This window comes from Psammomys obesus, unplaced genomic scaffold (genome assembly GCF_907164565.1).
Source record: "Psammomys obesus unplaced genomic scaffold, mPsaObe1.curated_primary_1811, whole genome shotgun sequence".
In the NCBI taxonomy this organism is placed as follows: domain Eukaryota; kingdom Metazoa; phylum Chordata; class Mammalia; order Rodentia; family Muridae; genus Psammomys; species Psammomys obesus.
Window position 1 is genome coordinate 15,320,696 of NW_026596134.1, and position 22,345 is coordinate 15,343,040.

Below are 22,345 nucleotides of genomic sequence, written 5' to 3' on the forward strand. Positions count from 1 at the left end.
ATAGAGATTTTGATTGAGAAACAGCAGGAGACAAATAGATGCTTAAGGCTAGAGAGCGGAAATGGCACAGATCAGAAATAGGAAAGAGCTTTGAAATAATCCAACTCTACACTCTACCAATTGTAAACTCCAATGGGATGTGCATATCATATAATGCTGTCACCCTTCATGTAATTGAGCCATTTATAAAATGTCTCCAATATCTGTATCTACCTATCTTTTCATATTTTCTTTCCAGAAAGTGTAAGTCAAAGTATTGTTTTTTAAAATGTTCTCATGAAACTTAGTACAGTCATTAAGGTAGTTGTTATGTAGCAGACACTAAATGTAAAACAAGTACTATACACTATTGAACGTATATGCATATATGTATAATACATCATTGTCTGCAAACATTATGTATACTGATCTGCAACATGGTTTATAGCTTTCTCCTATCCTTTGCCTTCTCCCAGACATTTCTAATTATTAAAATTATGCTTCCAGGGTAAAAATTGTGGATATGAACATGGTGCTTTTCCTCCTGATAGCATGGGAGTAAAACAATTATTATTTAGAATGATGTTATTTGATTACAGGGTGACTTCTATATGAGAATAATAGAGCTCAATGAAAGTCAGCCACCAAACAATGTACCATTTACAAAGCCAATGTGAGCTTGAGTTGTCTTGTCAGAAGTCAAGAAAATGAAGTGTATTTCAATTAAAAGGCAACAGTTATAAATCAGATAGAACAAGCTGATTTAATATTTTATAGGCTCATAGAACCTTTCTGCTAAAGAATTTTACAACAAAATAATATACATTTCCATAGTACTCTTTTTGTGGGATTTTTTTTCAAAACCTATTGCATTACTATGAATTCAGCTAGGGTGCAGTCCCTCAAAGTGGGATTTATTCTTCATATCCCTGCTTCACAGGCAAGCACATTAAGTGTCTTATTGAAGGGTATGCAGCAACCAATAAGTCAGTTAGAAAATTGATCCAAGAAATCCTCATTTCCGATCCTCTGTTCCGGTACCTTAGCAAAACTGTTTTTCAAATAGAGAAACTTATTGCTCTGCAGCTAAACAGCAAATTAAAGGCATGCTGTCTCATGTAATCTTATAAATATGGCTTAAAAGCCACCAGTACCCCTGAGAGGTTTGCCATCTGTTTCCCATGTTGCACAAAGAAATGAGCCAAGTATGGAAGATAAACTGACTTGCCTTCTACAGGCCGGGAAAACTGCTGAACTGGTTAGGGTTCCTAAAATCAAATTTCTAGAATGTCAATGAAAAGATGAAGCTAACCTTTCCTGAATCCCTTGTGAAAATGACCAGATTTAACGAAAGAGAACAAAGAGGGAATGTTCCTCAGTAAAACATGATAAGCAAATCATGTTTTATTAAGTGTTTATGGTTGAGTGTCTACCTCCTGTGGCTGACCTTCAATATGTTCATACAAGCCTTGCTTCCATGGCCTTCTGCTACTCCATCCCACGGTGAATCAAGACTGACTCATAAAAGACATCACAACTGTCATTTCGGTGTCTCTTGGGTCTCTCACACTGCGGAAAGCCAACTACCACGCTGTGAGAAATTTCAGGCAGCGTTGGAAAAGTGCATTGGAAATAGGAAGAAGCAAAAGTTCTTCTCAACTACCAGCACTGGCTTCATCTTGAGATGTTTGTTTGTTTGTTTGTTTGTTTGTTTTTGTTTTTTGAACATGCATATTGAACTCTCACCTGTCCCTTCGTCCCTTCAGCAAACTACAACCCAACGTGGACCCTCAGAAAATAAATTCCCTGTCAGCTGCTTCCTTACCAAAGAGCTGATACAGAACTTTCAAGTGTGGCTGCTTCAAAAACCCTGGTCCACACTGACCAAGATAATGTAATTAAACTACTAGGTATGGAAAAACTGTTATACAGCCATAGACAATGACAACACAATCAAACAACTGACAAATCTGTATAACATGAATATGTGAATTAGTTGCTTCAAGTTGGACATAGTAGCATATATTAAGCACTTGGAGGAAAAAAAAGGTGGATCTCAGGTTGGGGGGCTTCCTGGGAATGCATATAATGTTCAAGAGGATATAGAAATAGTTAAGCGAGGGAAAGCACTTGCTATGTAAGCCTGATGACCTGAATTTGTTTGCCCAGAGCCCACGAAAAATTAAGACACAGTAGCACATGGGGCTGAACTGCAATCTTAGCACCTGCCTACAGGGAGGAGGGAAGCAGAAGAATCTTCAGAAGCTGGGTACCACCTAGCCTGGCTTACACAGTATCCAAGTGATTCTGCCTCAAACAAGATGCAAAGACAAGAACCAATACACAGAGGTTATCCTCTGACCTTCATATATTCACCTCGGCCCCCATATACACACAAACATTCATACATCACAGAGAAATATACGTACAAATAAAACAAAATAACAAAATGTTCAAGATAAATCAGTGTTCAGAGATGTGGACTACATCAAAAGGATTCATCCCCTTCTGGGACACTGGGCTAGAACTATGCATTGCTAAGCTCTCAAGTAGTGTAAAATGCTATAGCAAGCAGTGTGAAATGCTATAGCAATTATTAATTATGTGTTGAGGTTTCACTAAGCTTTTTTTTTCTGTAAGTAATCTTGTGTTACTTTCTCGTAGTTATTAAATTGTCACTAGTGTCAAAAATAAACACAGAGTTACTTCTGGTCCCACATACTCTGATTTCTAGCCTTTCCAGCATGCCAAGCTTTTCATACCCTTGTTTCCTTTGGCCATACCTGTCTCTGCCCAAACCACTAGCTTTCATCTTCTCCTTTCCAGGATTGGCTTCCAGTTTCGGTTTCAAACTTCTTCCTTTAAATGGGTGTGCATTCTTAAGGAATCTTATAAGCTGTTGCACCTTTTACACATATAAATCAACTTATTTACTCAATTACTGTTTTTCCTTTTAATTTATGTCTCTAAATCACTAATTCAATCTATAAGATTAAGTAAGCAGTCATTTTCACTAGCAACTTTTTTTTTTTGCACTTTGGCTGGCACTGTACCTTCCTATATTATGTGTACAATAGATAATATAATTGTTGGATAAATAATTTGAAAATCTAAACAGTGAGTAATCATTAAAGTCATTGAAAATCTGGTTGCATCATTTTATGTCGTCTTCCTGGAAGCTGTGATATTTAAGTTTTGATGGCTACTTTAAGAATCACAAGGTGGGCAGGGGAGATGTCTCATCAGCCAAGCCTCACCCCCTGAGTTGAAGAATTGACTGTACAAGTTACCCTCTAACCACTGCATGTGCTTCATGGCATATACATACATACATACATACATACATACATACATACATACATACATACATACATATATATCCACACACAATGCAAAATAATTATGAGTCAGATATGAAATGATCTAATATTGTCGGCATGGACTGTTTTGAGAGTCCTGCCATACACTTGGGTTGGGGGAGAGAAATGAGATTGTTCTCTCAGGAACACATATTTATCTTTGAAGTCAAACCTTCATCATCCTCAGAGAAAAAACACTAGCAGGTAAGCAAGTATTGTTGATAAGGCTTTTATTTTAAAGTGCCACGATAGCTAAAAGGCAGAATAAGGAAATGATTAACGAATGAAATTAATGATTTTATTATAACGAAATTAATGTGTGCTCACCCACACTAAATGGAGCCAGGATTAATCATAGGAATGTTCGACAGATCACATGCAGAACTTGGTTCCTGCTCTCCTTGCTGTGTCACAGCTTTACCTACTGCCTTTCTAGTATTTTGACCATCAGTGAAAAGATGACAATGTTGAGTACTGTATTTGAAGAAAATTCTCTAAGCAGGAAAGTGACTTGAATATTAAGTACTAACCTGTTAAGTAAACATGCAGTATATCACTTTCTAAAATGCTTTAGGGAGGCCGAGAATCACTGTTGCTTTTTACTTAAGTCAAGAGAGTATGCTTGAGTGAGCTGTTAGAGACTTGCATGACTCCTACCAAGAGGTGGTAGAACCTTCACCAAATGGTGCTAAATGGAGTGAAGTTAGGGGAATGGGTATTTCCTACCAGGATCTCAAACCCTTCTTCCTCCTCTCTTTGTTTCCAGGTTGCCGATGTTTCCTGCCATTATGTCTGCATTTCTACAGGTCCACAAAATCTATGGCTAAAACCTCTGCAACCTTGTGCCAAAATCAACCTTCCTTCCCTATACAAGTGGATCAACTCCACTATTTTGTCTTTGTGGTGGAACGGTAAGTAACACACATCGAAAGTGTGAGGTTTTGGTTTTGGTTTTGGTTTTTGGTTTTTGTTTTTTTTTCCTTTGTAGTTCTCTATATATGTGGTTGGTAAAATATCAGAAAAATTACCTCTCATCCACACATGAAAAATGACAAGCTTATCGAAAGCAAACAGATGAAATTACCAAGAGGTATTAAAAGTAATAAACACAGCTCATGATGGTTTAAATGAGAATAGGTCCCATAGGCCCATATATTTAAATGCATAGTCAGCAGTTTGTGGAACAGTCTGGGAAGGATTACAAAGTATAGCCTTGATGGAGGTGTATCCCTGGGCCTGGACTCTAAGTTTCAAAAAGCCCACACCATTCCCAGCTAGCACTCTCTGCCTTGTGCTTGTGGACAACATATAGACTCTCAGCCACTGCTCCAGTGCCATGCCTGATTGCCTGCTGCCATGTTCCTGTAAGAATGAACATATGAACACTTCATACCTGCTGGAGTGAGTACACAGTGTTGGGTGATAACTGAAAGCATTCATCACTATCCTACAGAATTAGTAAGACTTGTACAGAAATCCATTCTATACCTTCAGTGACCATTTTCTTACACACAATATGATTATGCTGAGGTTATAAAGAACTTTATTTTCAAGATATACCCAGGGTGGCTGATAAGACAGTTGTTAAGTACAAGTGATTGAGGATTTTCCTTGCACTAATATGTAAAATTTGCTGTGTCATTCTCGGGAGAGATTGCTGTCTCAGTGCTTCATTTCCTGAACCTAGCTAGATCATCTAACTGCCTTAGAACAAAGAAAAAAAAAGTACAGAATTTGCCAACTGAATAACACTTGAGACAAGGTCTTAAGGTGCAAGAAAGCATTGTCTAGCTCTTGTTGATGCTTTAAAGGAATACTACGCTCCCCATTTTATTTTTTCTTGTAACAAATTTTAATTGAATTAATATCAGTGAAGACATTTTCCCTTCGCTTAAGTATAATCTTAGAATTTTTGTATTGTGTTTGGTTTGTGGGGGTAGTGGTTTGCACATGCATTCATGTGTATATAGAGGTCACAGAACAGATGAGGTGTGCATCATTATAGAGTAGGTTTCCACATTGTACTTATTTTGTTAATATTGTTGTTGATTCATTTGTGTTTTGGAATAAGGTCATCAACTGGTTCGGACCCTACCAAGTAGAGTACACTGGTTGCTAAGTGAACCCCAAGGGATGGTCCTTCTTCCATACGGCTTATCCTGCTTTATGATTTTACATGTGTGTCATCATGCCTGGACAATTTTAATATATGAGTCCTGGGGAATGAAACAAAGGTACTCATACGCACAAGGGAAACACCTCACTGACCTATCCATATCCATAACACCCTGGTTATATTTTTCACATGTAATCATTCTATTAGCACATTGTAACTTTTTTTAAACAAACTTTACACAGTTCAAAGGGATCAGGGTTCTTCACTGTCCAGATTTTCATCCCTAGATTTTTCTAGTGAAATGAACATGTTACTGCCCATACCTGTGGGGTTACCAGTTCCCTTTGGACTGTCATTGTCATCATTCTAAGCACAATCTGGAAATCTTTCTTTGGACTGTGCTCAGATCAGCCTTTCTAAGAATTCTCTGATCCCTTTGCCTTTATTAATTCACCTCATAGCCAGAGTATTTTTTTTATCCATTTTTCAGCCTATAAACCATATGAAGAGATCAGAGTCTTCCTAGAATGTGACATTCTTCAGAATCTTTTCTAGTGATCTCTGTGCTCTAGGTTTGTAGAAAATACTGTCTCTATAAGATCACATCATTCAAAATAGAAAATAGCTTTGGCTACTTTTGTTATAAACTTTTATTATTGTTTGCCATTTGTTAATTTATATTGTAATGCTAGTATTTCATAATACTAAGTTGCAATTTATTAAAGTTTACCTACTAAATAAATTCTTTACTGTCATTTGAATTTAAAAGAGTATTGATTTTATTGATACTGCAAATTGTATTTTCTAAAACGACAACAATAGAATACAGCTCTGCTCAGGTACACATTTTAAAACCCAGTGACCTAATCAAATATGATGCTATTTGAGTCTCTTCTTTAACTTCCCTGGGCCCTTACATGTTTTGTAACTCAGTGATATAGAAGTAGTAATGGCTTGTCTAAACTGTATCATAAAAATTAATACATTCTTACTTGGTTCACTCTCTTACACAAAGGTCATGGATCTTAGGAGCCCAGAACTCAACTTGATGAAGACAATATGGTAAGAAATTTCACTAAAATCAGATAAAAAAAAATAGAGGACTGTAATTTTTAGCATCCCAACTGGTGAGCCTTTCCAGGATATAAACAGATAATCAAACCACTTCTTGACTTTTTTATAACAATAAAAGTTCTTTCTTATTTATTTATATCTTCCTGAACTGCACTATAAGCTCAATGAGTGAAGAATTTTAATTTTTTATTCACTTTAGCATTTCAGTAGATGATAAGAGCTACTGTGCCCTTGACTTAAAGATCATTGGCGAATTAGATCTGTATTCAGTTGCTATTGGAAATATCAGCAAATGTAAGCATACATATAAAGGGTGATGTGACAAAAAAAATATCCTGAAGCTTTTATTTGGTGGTTATTGTACAGTGGAATAAGTGTGAGTGATGTCTTCCTTTTACACAAATGCCCACATTCTTAAATCCATGTATTACATACAGCACGTTCATTTATCTTTATATTTTCACCCTTGGGTCATATTTAAGTTCCATTAATTTTTTCCTACTATAAATCTAAAGTATCATTCAATAATTTTAATGAACAATGTACTCTTTTCATTAAATAGGGGTTCTCAAAGCTACCTGTTCAATGCTGTGGGAGTCTTCTTTTTCCTATTTCAATTTTCCCCCATCAGTACATTTTATGAGCACTTAAATTTTTTTTTGCCTGACCTTGCTAGGGTTTTCAAAAGCTATTGAATTAATAACATCCAAATTTAATGTGCTGTTTGCTCCTTTTCTATCATTAATGAAGATATACAACAAGAGCAGTTTTCTAGCCTTTTGTCATATTTCTTGATTTGCCATCCTCAGCCAGCCATCATGACTGTTAATAGAGCTCCTATCAAATACAATTTAGAATGATGCCCTTTAAAAATAGCTAATTTCAAGTTTGTTATTCCCCACACACATTTTCTGTGTGCATCAGTGTTAAGGTAAAAAAATCTCAGAGTGTTTTCCTGAGAAATAAGATAGAAACTCAGAAAGATATAGAATAGAATAAAGCATTGCTGCACCTGCTCCTAATAGCATTATTTTCTATGAAATAAAGAAATTTGATCTGACTGGAGTCAGGCAATTCTCTCCTTGACACATGGCTTCTTAAAGGAAAAAAAAAAGAAATAAACTAGGCAGGCAGTGTTGATATGGATAAAATCAATTTGGGGGGAAGAGATTGAGATGGCTCTGATTTAACTCTATATATGCTTTCTCCTCTGTTCTGTTCTGGGTCTCAGATCCACAGGAAAGTTGTGAAATACAGACCCTCTACTGTTGAGCATTCTGTGACATTTGCACTGATCAGCCCACAGAACACATCATAGATTCTTCCTTTCCTTTTGCTTGAATTCCTTGCTGCTTTAATGCAGTGATACATTTGGGGTATGTGGTTGCTCCCTGTGGAAGTCATTTTTTGATTGTATAAGCAAGACAATCCAATTCTGAAAGCAGAATGCTCTTTGATAAAAAGGTAGGAACACTAGCATAGAATTACCTGCCACACTTTGCCCTGCTGATCTTCAGTAAAATCATGATCGACAGTCATCTCTTCAAGCTGGGGGCATGAAATGATCCTAAGTCACCCTGTGTCAATTTGTCATGAATCAAAATTGACAGATCTCCCATTACCTTACCCTCACACACCAAGGAGTTAATAATGCTTTCCTTATTATTCTAATCAATTTATAATTTCAAATATTTTAAATGTCCTGTTCGAGTAATAACAGAACATTTTATCCAAGTAAGAACAGGCAATAAACTCATGAGTCATGTACTCCACTGACAATGAAGCATCTGTGATCTCCTTTCCTATTGCCCCTGTGACCAGAATGTATAGGCTGAGAGCTATTCAAATCAAGCTCACATCAAGAATTAGAAATGGCCAGGAGAGAAAAAACATAAAACCACTAGAGTAAATTATTTCAATCATATCCTATACCCTCAGCTATCTCAGACATTCGCTCTTGGGCCCCATCTTGCCATGACATATCCATTGAGTTGCATTTCTTAGCATCATCCTTGGAGGAAAGTGTAAGCTCTGATCAACCCTAACTAGGCAGCAAGGGGAAGTAGTATTTTCTTGTACTGCTCACTACCATGTGGCTCCATTCCCAGAACTGTTTTGGCAGAACCTTTCTCCAGAATATTTTGCAGGTATTCCTCAGGTGCATCCTTCTCATGACACTTGGATGCTCCACTCAAAGGCACATAGAGATAGCCATACATGTGGTTCTCTCCCAGCTAAGTGAACCATGCACATCCAGACTTGGCTCTTTTCACCTGTCTAACCTTCCATTTCTTTAAGTCCCTATGCACAATTTCATCTATTTACAAAGAAATACATTATTTCCCACTCAATACACTGAATTTCTTTCCAGCAGTTGCACAGTAAACACAAACTGTCCAACAGTAGAGGATATCCAATACCTCTCTTGCTCTTCATGAGCATTATCAAAAGCCTGGTATGGCACATTTCTTAATCTAGGATCTATTTGTTCATGAACTTGGAACTTCAGCTGATGCATTCACTTATTGAAAGATACCAACTGAGGACTACAACTAGCCACTATGTGCACCAAATTTATATAAGTTACTGTCTTAACCTCTAGTTCCTCAGAAAAAAAAATTAAGGTATTTTTTTTTCATTAAGATAAATAAATTAAAGCAAGATTGTTAGATTTGGATGCATTTCTGTATGACTGGCATCCTTTTAAGAAGAATGAATTGGGGAAGAGATATGCACAAATAGAAGATCATTTGAAAATATGAGAAAACAGACTGAATGTAAACCAAAGAGTGTAGCCTCAGAAGCCTGCAGCCTGTTAACCTCTGGACCTCAGAATTCTAATACTTACTACAATTGACTTTATTGTTAAGTCACCTAGCCCGTATAACTGTCATGGCAGTCATAGAAAATTTTTAAAAACATATATGTTAGTCCACTGAAAAATCTCTAGACACCAAGTATCAATATAGGTGTGATTGCTCACTTCAATAAAACTAAAGATCCCCAGGCTGTAAAAACATTTAAAAAACTTTTGGTTGTGACCTAAGTAATCTTTGTATACTTTGTCACAATCTCATCACTTACTGAAAGTCAAATTATATTATGCAGCATTGGACACTAAAAATAACAGAAACTCTAAAAGACTCATTCCTGGATGCAAATTTCTTAAAGACTAAAGATCCTTGCAACGAAAGCCCTAACAAAAATGTAACCAAGTTTCCCGGCTGTATTAATTGGTTTTCTGTTGCTGTGGGATACTACCCTGACGTGAACTGCTTAGAGGATGAAAGGGTCTCAGAGGAGATTCAACTCCTCATGGTAGGGAAAGCAGGGCTACGGGAGAATGAGGCCAGCCTGGTGTCCAGAAAGCAGATTGATCGCATATCATCTGTACACAGGAAGCAGAGGGGAAAGAACAGGAAGTCAGCCCGGGCTTTAAACCCTCATATCCTATCCTCAACGATGTACTTTCTCCATCAATATTCTACCTCCTAAAGGTTCTACACCCATTCCTAACAATGTCAACAACTGGGTGTTTAAATATCAAGCCTAGGACTGGCATTTCTAATTCACACTTTCTTAGCAGTTAAATCAACACCAGCATTTGTACGAAACATCATGGCTAGTCTATTCTTTGTAAACTCCTGATTCCTGCTTTGAGAGGAAAGCCATGAAGTTCAATTTCCTACTGTCCAGCTTACTAATGTTTAAGAATTGGAGCCAAATCAGAGACTTCAATACCTTTTATCTTAGCGTTACTCATCCAAACTTTTTTACCTGCTTCTCTTGTCTGAACCCACTTAGCAAATACAGCAGTTATCCCTAAAATCACCCAAATAGCCACTGCACACACTAAATACACATTTTTCTGACAGTTTCAAAATTTGTTTCTTAAACCACTTTACAATTGCCCAGGCTTCTCTTTAACCTGATCACTTGAAAACATTAATGTTCTGAGGAGAAATCAATATAAACCACTTTTCCAATTTCCAAATTAAACTAACATCATTCTCTATTCTCAAACTATTTAGAAGGTAATTAGCATAATCTACTTCATCTATCCATTCTCTCTCTGCTCGCAGAGGGATGGTGAGAGGTTGTGTGACCTTTAACAAAGGGCTCAGGGTACACAGTATGCTGAGATTCAAATATAAATTTAAATGTTAATAGCTGCAAGATACACCAATCTGTGTGGGAAAAATTCAATTTAGTTATCTACCCCACATGCATTATACTATGAATATTTTACAATTTCTCTTAATATCCGCAAGCAACAAATGATATTTCACTGTATGTGTTTATTTAGTGGACAATTATTTAAATAAAAAATGTCTTATAAACTCTCCAGTTTGGGCATAAGATTTTATTATATTTCAAGCCTCATAAAATTGAGGGACTTGAATCTCTCCAGCTCTGAGAAGCTCATCTGGAGTATATCATTCCTGAATTAAGTATATGATGATATTCTGGTTCATTTAACCATAAAGAATCCACCAATGACCAACAATTTTGGAGGAAGTATTTTTTTAAATATCCTAAACTATAGTTTTTTGATCAAAATGTCTCTTTGGTATATCTTTGAGAAATAAATGCCTGACATGATAGGTGAACATATAGATGATAAATGGGAGGAAAAGATAATTGACTAACTCCATTTCTTCTCCATTGAAATCAGGACACAGACATCTGCCTCCAAGAACCCTCTTTCCTAAGTAAACAAAGAAAGGAAAGAAAAATATGTAACATAATATTGGAGGTGTACGATGAGATCATATGTATCGGTCAACATATTTATACTGTCAACAGCTGTTTTGTCCTTTAGTTTTTGTTGTTGTTGTGGTTGTTTTGTTTTGTTTTTCCCATAAGAAATGATGCAGACACTCATTGCTTGAAGGATAAATTATTTAAATAAATGGAAGCCAAATAGACATGTCAACAATTCTCATGTCTCCATTTGTATGTGCATTGAAAATATCTCTGCAGATGAGAGTTAACTTACAGTAAAAATGAAATGAAGAAGACCCATTTTAGATGATACTAACATTTAAGGATTAATAGAAAAGTGTAATGCAAGGAGCAGCCATCTGATAACACTAAGATTTTAAGATGTGGAATTCTAAATGTCTGAAAATATTGGTTAAATTCAATGGCATAAAACTTGAAAACTATTCCTAATTTTCTGAGAAAGTGTTAGATTGATTTCCAAAGTGGTTGTACAAGTTTACACTCCCACCAGCAATGGAGGAAGGTTCCCCTTTCTCCACAACATCTGCAGCATGTGTTATACATTGAGTTTCATCTTAGCCATTCTGATGGGTGTAAGGTTGAACCTCAGTGTAGTTTTGATTAGCATTTCCTGCATGACTAAGGATGTTGAGCATTTAGTTAAGTGTTTCTCTGTCATTTGTTGTTCCTATGCTCAGAATTCTGTTTAGCTCTGTATCCCATTTTTTTTTATCATTTATTATAATTTTATTCAATTTGTATCCCAGATGTGGCCCCCTCACTTGTCTCCTCCCAATTTCACCCTCCCTCTCTCTTTTCCCCAATGCCCTTCCCCTAGTTCACTGATAGGAAAGGAACTCCTCCCCTTCTATTTGAAGCTACTCTATCAGGTCTCATTAGGACAGGTTGCATTGTCTTCCTCTGTGGCCTAGCAAGGCTGCACTCCCCACCAAGGGGGAGGTGATCAGAGAGCCTGCCACTGAGTTCATGGTAGAGAAAGTTCTTGCTCCCCTTACTAGAGACCCCACTTGGATACTAAGTCAATGGGCTACATCTGAACTGGGGTTTTAGGTCCTCTCCATGCATTGTCTTTGGTTGAGATATTCTCTTCAGGGCCCAAGGCTCAGGTTTTTGTTTGGGGGTTTTTGTTTGTTTGTTTTGTTTTGTTTTTTGTTCTGTTGGTTTTCTTTTGGAGCTCTTGTCTCCTCCAGGTCTTCTTTCTCCCTCTTCTTTCATAAGATTTCCTGAACTCTGCCCAAAGTTTGGCTTTGATCATCTTGAGTGAGGTAACCCAGAAGCAGAAAAACACACATGGTACATACTCACTCATAAGTGGATATTTGTCATATAATATAAAATAAACATACTAAGATCTATACTCCTAAAGAAGCTAAACAACAAGGAAGACCCTAAGGAAGATGTTAAATCCTCATTCAGAAGGGCAAACACTCTAGACCTTGGAAGCAGGAGAAGACAGGGAACAGGACAGGAGCCTACCACAGAAGGACTCTGACTCTACTGATAGAGGTATTGAAGCAGAGGCTGTATTCCATTTTTTAATTGGATTACTTGGTTTGTCTGTGTTTAAATTCTTGAGTTTTATATATTCTGGATATTAAGCCTCTGTTAGATGTGGGGTTTGTGAAGATCTTTTTACAGTCTGTAGATTGTTCTGTTCTGTAAGAATAGTGCTATCTCAATATCCTGCTATAACACTACTGGGCATATATCTGAAAGATGCTCAACCATACAGCAAGGACATTTGTTCAACCATGATAAAGTCGAATGTTTGGCATTTAAAACAACAACAACAACAACAAACAAGAATCTGTGTATTTCAAGTTCTTAAGCTTCCTCAGGAAGTGCTTAAAATCCCTGTGCTTCATCCATTGAATGTTACATGTGTGGTGAATGTGTGCTGCATTCCTGCCCATGTGCTCCATCTGAGACTACCATCTGAAGTCTAAAGGAGTTTCCGGCTATCAGAATTTCTACTAGAAAAGGGTAGAACCAATGTGGTCAATTAGCTTAGACAATGTTTCGCTCTGATTTGAAAGAGGACAGCTACTAAGAACCAATAATTGTCAGTGTGCTAAGTATCGTTTGGAGATGGAAAAAAAAATCATTCTCTTCTCCATCAAAGAAGAATAGCTTTATTTTAGGTACACAGCCATCATTCTTATAAAAAATATAGGCTGGAATTAACAAGCCAAGGTAACTAACTCCATTACTCTAAAATTTCAGAATGTCACTTTTATTGCATCATGCACGTCTTCCCTCCGCTCCTTTCCTCGTTTTATGCCCTCCTCCTTCCCCAGCTTTCTGTGCAAATCCTTCAAAATCACATGCCTGTATTTGAGCAAAGGGACCCTCTAGTGGCTGCTTTCCAACAAAACCCAATATTACCTTCACAGAATACAACAACATCATTTATCTCAAAGTCAGGGGACAGGGCTGCTACTCGTTTTCTTGTAAGTAAAGAATAAAGTGAAGTGTGCTCTGTTACTTCCTCCCTGGTAATAGTGTCTATCTCTTATCTTTATCAGACAACATGGAGATGCTCTTTAGTCTGCTGTCTTTACACTGGGCTGATATGGCAAAATGCAGCTTTGGAGAAATAAACACACACATCAGCACCTACTCTATTGTATTTCATGCTGCACCCCCAGAGAACAGATAGTGCCAGAGTAATAGATGAAGTGGGCGATTTAGTTATTGAACCTGAGAAAAACTCATGGTGTGAATCCTTACCCTTGAGAGAATTTGCTGAGTAGCATTAGGCAGGCTATTTTCTGACAACTTGTAGCTAAAGCTCAAATGGAAAATAAGTGTTTCAGAACCATCCAGGTAGATGACTCATGTTGAAGTTATCATTCTCATGTGAAATAGAGGCTTCATTGGAGGCCTTTGTTCAGAATTGAAAATGTAAGCAGGTGAGAGCCCAGCATTGTGGAGTGGCCTCATTTCAAACTGGCTGCTCTTTGGAGCTAGCTGCCTAGGGAGATTGTATCTTGGGTTTTAATGAGTTAATTAATTCCAGGCTGTACTGTTCTCCTTTTAGAAAAATGCTTGCCCAAGTATCCAAGCCCTGGTATTATACAGATTCATGGTAGTGTGGGAAGGAGTTTGAGTATAGAAACAGGAGGACTTTGCAGCCAGCCTTGAAGATACCTGATAAAACAGGGTCAAATGAAAGGGGAGGAGGTCCTCCCCTATCAGTGAACATGGAAAGGGGCAGGGAAGAGACCAGGGAGGGAATGTGGGGTTGGGGAGGGAATGAGGGAGCGGGATACAGCTGGGACACAGAGTTAATGAAATGTAACTAAAAAGAAAAATAAAATTAAAAAAAAAGAAAAAAAAAAAAAAACAAGAAACTGAGGGATGAGGTGTTTGCTCAGTTTTGTTTTAATTTTCAAAATTAAAAGAAAACCCAACTCAAACTCAGCTAAAACATAAAAGGGAACATACTGATACTACCCACTTAAAGGTCAAGGGTTGGCACATCTCTGGACATGTCTGACTTAGGATCCATGGGTCTAGGTATCTCCCAATCTTTAATTGTGTTTGAAGGCAGAAAGAGGAGTGTTTAGTTTCAGACATGATTGCCCCTCTGTTCCAAACATCAAGGTAGAATATCTCCTCTGCAAAGGCTCCATAGAGCTTCATGATCTCCCCTTTGTCTCTGGTGGTTGTATACACAGGGGCACAATATAATGAGAGTTTGGCTAATTCTCCCACACCTCCAAATCAAGGCAAAAGAAGTTTTACAGGCATGCAGAACTGAATGAAGAAGCTATGGTAAAAACCAAATGTAAAATGAAACAATCATCACAATGGGCTCGAGCAGGGGCAGGGCAAGAAAGTAAAGTGGAAAGAAGGCAGGCTGTGGCCTGCACTCCAGATAAATTATATCAAAATTCTTTGGGTCACATTCAGATATCACTATTTGCCAAAGCTCCCCAGCTGGTTCTAATGCATAGCTACTCTTCAGAAATATTGCTCTTAGGCACCAAGGTCCTCTTTTTTAGAAGTCCTCTGTCTGACATAGATGCCAAAGTCTTGATTATATGCCTTCCTTCTCTCCTTTGGGCAGTCTTTGGAGAAGAGATTGTTCTGCACTCAGTGATCTCAATTATGCCAACAGATTTCTTCCCCTTTTTTTTCCCACTATCTAAGTTAGATAACTAAGGTTTAGATGAGCATGTTTGTGTAACACTTCAAAACTCTTCAATGGTTTAGCCAAAATGTTCAACCATCTGTGAAAGACTAGGCAGCTATTTGTCTAATAGCTTCATTCACCCCTGAAGGTTTATGTATCCTATACCCAGGCTTAGTGGGCCATACATGAAAGCACTGTGTCATGCACCACCTGCACCTGCTCTCTTCTCCTTCACCTGCACCACTGTCACTTCTTTTCCTGCATCTTGCTCTTTACATTGACCTGTGCTTGTTGCATTCAGAGATTGCATTTTAGTAAGTCCTGTAAGCTATTGGTCTTCTCACTGTAGACCACTTCAAAGCCCTGCCTTCATCTTCTGCATTCCTCCTGTCTCCTCACTTATTCCTTTGCATTGAAGCTCACATATCTCCACATTTTGTGTGTTGGTGGGTAGGTGTGCATGCTCACCGATGCATGTACATGTATAGTACAAGTCAAGGTCAGGTGTTCTCTAAGAAGTCACCCACTCTTGAGAGACAATCACACTGAGATCCGGGTCATCAGTTAAGATAGAGCCTGTCAGTGAGCCCATAGGATCCACCTGTCTCTATCACCCCAGTTCTGAGACTTAAAGCAAAATTTGCACAACTAAAAATTTTATGTGCACAGTAGGGGATTTCACTCAGGTCATCATAATTGCAGAGGAGACACTGTAGCAACTGAGTCTTCTACTCAGTGTAAATATCCATATTTCTTTTCCTGTCCTAAAATCACTTGTTTCCATCCTGTACAACATTTGGTGGAAAATTGCCTTCACTAGAGAAAGTTGTTACATGTGGAAATATTTTCGAGTTTTCTGAGACCTAGTTTCACACATAAACATCTATATTGCTTATCTTGTAATTCTGTACATTTCCATATATACAAGCTAGAGTCTAGAGTCATACTGGTAGCCAGGGGTATTTATCTGTAGATGCAAAATTTCTCAATTCTTACTTTAATACACAGTTCCACTCATAAAAAGGTTTGAACAAATAAAACTGTATTATAAGATTCCAAGAATGACACATTTGATGTTGAAGTGCTGGGAAATTTTCCTTTTAAGGTTACAAATTCCAGCTTCTACTTAACATAATGGAGATCCTTACTTTATTGAAAAAGAGAGCGTAATATATCAAAGAAATAAAGGAAGAAATAAGATTATCAGTTTTAGCATAGTATATATGTTGAGAACCAGAAGTCATATCAACAACAAAGTATTACAAATATAACATATTCTGAGAGCAAAGGGATGGCACAGTTTCTATACTTCACATCAACTTTTGTCCACTAGTAACACTTTTATTAATCTGATGGATTTATTAAAATTTAAAGTACAAACTTGATGTTAAACTTTCCCTCAGTTTCTCCACCTTTGTGTCCATTCTGGAATTCAATTCAAAGCAACATAATCATCTTTTCCTTACACCATAAACATCTATTTTACTTTCTCAAAGACCCTGTAGCAGGGCCATCACTGCGCATAGCTAAATGAATCAGTAAGGAGTGTGCACCATCTCTGAATGAGTTACTACCTTTATGAATCATTTGGGATTTTTCAAAAGGAAGGACTGTGTATTTCTATTTATTTATTTAACTTTATGTCTGTCAGAACAGAGTTAAGATTGTGCATTGCTTTTTATTGCAACCTCTATTTTCTTGGGCAAATCTTCACAGACTGTTCATTAAAGGAGCACTTACCATATGATTGACTATGAATGCCGTTCTATGATGGTGAAATATTTTGTTACTATTGTTAAATTATTTCTTGAACCATCTTAATTTTCTGATACTACAACAATAATTGTTATATATTTGTGTTCCAGTGTGAGAGCCTGTCATTTCCCTAAGGAGCTCTCATTCCATTACATTGAATAATAATTTTAGAAATCCAAGTCTGAACAGTGAGAGTGTTCACAGTTAATTAGGTTTTGTTGTATATAAGCTATTTATCATCTACCATCTACTTATCTATCATAATCATCTATCCATAATCTATCATCCATCTATCAACTACACATCTATCTAGTCTTCTATTTAGTTAAAAGTGGCACATACACACATCAATAAATATGTTTATACACAACCTTTGGTGTCTATTTTATCCAAAGTGAATATAATACCTGATGCATGGTATCTTCAGATCTAATCCATTTCCATGTTGATCATCAGAAATCCAAAAATCTAATTCAGCTACCATCCTTCATTGTACAGAGAGAAATCTGGTTTTTATCCTGTACTATCAGAATGCATCATTATTACAGTTCATTATGTATGCCAAGGACTTTCAAAATTATGATCGCATACTCTGAGGAAAGCATCCTTATTAACTGGAATACATGCAAACATGTCTTCTTGCACTAAGTCCTACAGATTCCACTGGCTTCTGAATCTACTTACTCCTAAAATTTATCTTCCCACTTCATTCAGTGAGGTCATCACATATGCTTTTGTTACCCTTACAGCATCACAGAGTACGGTTTCACCATGACAAGATCCTTGAGCTCCATCCATTCCACATCATTTATTTAATTGTTGTTTATTTTCCTAAACCTGTTCAAGACTACTAGAAAACTCTGGTCTCTTTATTTCATGGTCCTGTCTCCTTTGGAATCTTATATATATATCACAGAGGATAATTAATTATTTAGTTTACTACTGGCCTGCTTCACTTAACACTATGTGTGTAGTAACTTCAGCTATATCTTTTTGTGTGTTGATAGTAGAATAATACCCCAGTGTATGAGTGGTACACTGTTTTTTTCAAAGCTGCTGTGAACTTCCTCATGCAGAAATTATTGTCAACTTGGTCAGAACAATGAGTAGGACATCAATTGCTGGACACGATATTATATTTATCTTTTCTGAAAACTGTCAAGGGCTTTACAATGCTGCTGAACCTCCAGTCTTTTTCCACCAGCAACAAAACAGGAGTTTCTGATTTTAGCTAAACTAAGTATTGTAATTTTCAGCTTTTTTAAAATTGTGTCTCCTCTATTGGGATGATCCAGTATCATACTGTTGTTCTAATTTGTTATTCTTTGATCACAAATCATGTCCAGTATTTTTCTTATGTTCATTTGTCCTCCACATATTATCTCGGACAATTATTCAGGGAGTCACTGATTTTTAGGAATTATTTCTTTTTTAATTGATGAATTTTAAGAATCCATTGTCTAATATAGTTGAATATTTTTAAAGAACTGTTTTGAATTTTTTTGTCATAGTCTAGGACATGAGTTTTATATTTCCTTACAATCTTCTATCCTTATCATCATCTAATGGACTGGTCTCTGTATAACTATTTATGCATTTAAAGTTTGTTAATCTATTATTTTTTAATTAAATTTTTATTTTTTACATATTAATTACAATTTATTCCTTTTGTATCCCAGCTGTTAATCTATTATAAGTTAGAAAAGCAAACCCCAAAGGAATGAATTTTTTTTTTACTGATTTTCATATCTTACTGTATTTTGGGGTATTTTCTTCACACAATTATTATAAGATAGCTTTAGAAAAAGTATAACAGTTTTATTCAGAGTTTGATTGTATTCAGAGCAGAGGAAATCAATTGATACACTAACCAGGATGAATAAGCATAGAGAAGGTCTCTGAAAATAACCAGAAGAAGAAATGGCTTTATGTAAGGCAAATATTCTCAGTTGGGCAGACAAAGAAAGAAGGAAGGAAGGAGAAAGGAAGGAAGGAAGGAAAAAGAAGAGTCTAGAGGAAATCAAAGTTCTAGAAAGAATATGATGCAAGTATTAGGGTAATGAAATGATCCATGGTGACTGGAGGACACTGCTTCATTCCCTTTGGACTATACTTCTGTACTGTTTAAAATGTTAGAAATGAGCTGCTCATTTGACCAAAATTGTCTCACTTGACTATCTTTTGAATTTGTCTTTTAACCATTTTTTTTCCTTTTGCTTTGAATAAATCTATCCTTAAATGAGTAAGTTCCATGGATCTTCCCCCGTCCATTCATCTTTCTCATTTCTCTAATTGGTTTCCTCAACACTATTACCAGACTTTAAGTAAAAAGTCACTATTCTTTTAAAAATTTCTACTGGAGATATCTTTATGTTTATTTCCCCTCTTTCTCATATATCACATTTCCATAGATATATTGATGCAATAATTATAATTAGTACAACTTGTCAAGTGTAAATCAAAAAGCTTTTTGCTAATCCTCTTACTCTAAGTTCTAATCTTAGGTGTATAAAAAATACCATGTAAGTTGAAGTTCGTACAGTTAGTTTGGAACATGTGTGTAATACAAGAATGTAGTAGATCCTCTTGCATTGCTTTTGCTTTACTGGGTACCATCTCCAGAGTAAAGAAATTCCATAAAATAAAAGAGAAACTCACTTTGAGAAAACCACACAGCTTGAACTGTGTGCTGAGAGGCATGTTGTTCAAAGAAAGCAATGACTAATTTCAGGACAAGCACATTATTCAAGAACCAGTGAAACCTTCATTGTCCAACAGATCTTTTTCTAGCTGATGACACTAGAGTAATAGGTTCAGAGTTCCAACACTTATACTCAGTGTCCTTTGCTTCAAAACCCATTGTTTTTTTCTTTTTATTATTCATACCTTACTGCAATATTATTCTATAAAATACTGTGAAGCTACTTGGTAATACCAATTCGTTATATATGTATACCAAAAAATAAATTAAAAAAGTTACCAATTCGTTATATATATATATTACTTATATATATAACGAATAACGTTATATATATAACGAATTGGTAACTTTTTCTTTTTTATTTATTTTTTACTTTTAATTATACTTTATTTACTTTGTATTGCTCCTCTAGTTCCCTCCCTCCTCCTCTCCCAATCCCTCCCTTCCTCCCCTTTCTCCACACACTCCCCTCCCCAGGTCCACTGGTAGAGGAGGGTTTCTTTTCCTTCCTTCTGATCCTAGTCTGTTAGGTCTCATCAGGAGTGGCTGCATTGTCTTCCTCTTCCTCTGTGGCCTGGTAAGGCTGCTCCCCCATCAGAGGGAGGTGATCGAAGAACAGGCCAATCAGTTCATGTCAGAAGCAGTCCCTGTTCCCATTACTATGGAACCCACTTGGACACTGAACTGCCATGGGCTTATATTTTGTATTAGAGTTGATAAAATATTTTGACAAATCATTCTCTAATTAATACATTGTTTTATTATTTATTATGAATGGTGCATATAGGTTTCAAAGAATCAAGGGAAACAGCAAAGTAAACAGTCCTCCATACAAGATGGCAAAATACAGTTAGTTGAGTATTAAATTTCAGTCTATATGAAATGAAGGAGAGTAATTATTGAATCTAAGAAGGGTCTAAGTAGTATATACAAATAAAAGTTGCACCCAGTAAAAAAGATGGTACTTTTGGCAAGGCATGGGAAATACTTATATTCCCTCAGGATATGAAAACCATAGATTATAATTACCTTTGACTGTGTGCAGCAAGGTTTTGTAGATATCATCCCACAAGTTGGAGACTGTATTGATGGCAGTAACACTTTTTACTATACTTTCTTTAAATGACTCATTTTCCCTAGTTGATGACAATATGGTATTCTATGACTGAAATCCAACCTTTTGTCTATACATCCAATTGTGCTTTAGCAAGAAACATAACAGGAATCTAGAATATACTTATCTGAAAGCACCAAGGAATCACTGAGTTGTTATTAAATATATTGCTTCAAATTAGTAAGCCTGAGCTCATAAACTACAGAATTTGAAATATATACTCTCTTACCAAAAAAGCCATTGCAAACAATTAATGCTTTTAATTTTAATATAAAAAATCCCATAAATCTCATAATCAAAATTTAATTTTATTTGTGTATTTCATTTATTTGTTATGCATGCATAGAATTGAGCTGATAAGCTCAACATGTTAGACAAGTCCTAGGCCATGGAATTACATCCTCAGACAATTATTTCTTTCAGTAATGCCTACTTTGATGCCAACAAAGCAATGCAGTAAATATAACCACCAATGGGACATCTCTTAGAAAAAATTTAAAAATAGGGTATTCATTTGGTGAATACTAATCATAAATAGTTCTGTAATATTTTAACAAGATTTATGTTTCAACACACACCCTTAAAGATATGGCTACATGAAACTTATTCCAATGTGCTGAATTTATCTACTTTAGTAGATTGTGAGCATGCAAATATACTCCTAGATTATATTCAACTGGACAAATATTGCTCTTTTATCTTCACTTGCTTTCTATTACTATGATAATGACCAACACCAAAAACACCCTCTAGAGGAAAGTGTTTATTTGGCTTATACAACCCATGTCACAGCTCATACTGACAGAAGTCAGGGCAGGAACTCAAACTAGGACCATAGAACAGGAGTAAAAGCAAAGATCATGGAGGAATGCTGCTTACTGGTTTGCTCCATACTGCTTGCTCAGTCTGTTTTCTTATATCTCCCAGGACTATCTGCCTAGTGATGGCATTCCCCACAACAAGCTATGCCCTCATTCAATAATCATTAATCAAGAAAATGTTCCACAAAGTTGCCTATAGGCCAACTTGATAGGAGAACTTCATCAGTTGAGGTAATAGTGTTGGAACACAGTCCAAGAATGGAGTCATGAGAGGGGAATTCTGAGTGCTTGTGAGGAAACTCCAAGAAAACAAGACAAGAGTTTTGTTATTTCGGTTTCTACACTAAATTGTTCTTGGACTGTGCTTTCACGTCTCTCCCAGGTATAGTGAATAGGAGTGAGCTTATTTCAGATTATTCATTACAGTTGAGTATTGTAATATGTTTGTATGTCTCTATGGAAAATATGATTCTATGTTCTTGTAATTTTATCCTTACTCATGAGATTCTTCTTAACATGGTTCTTTAAATAACATTGGCTAT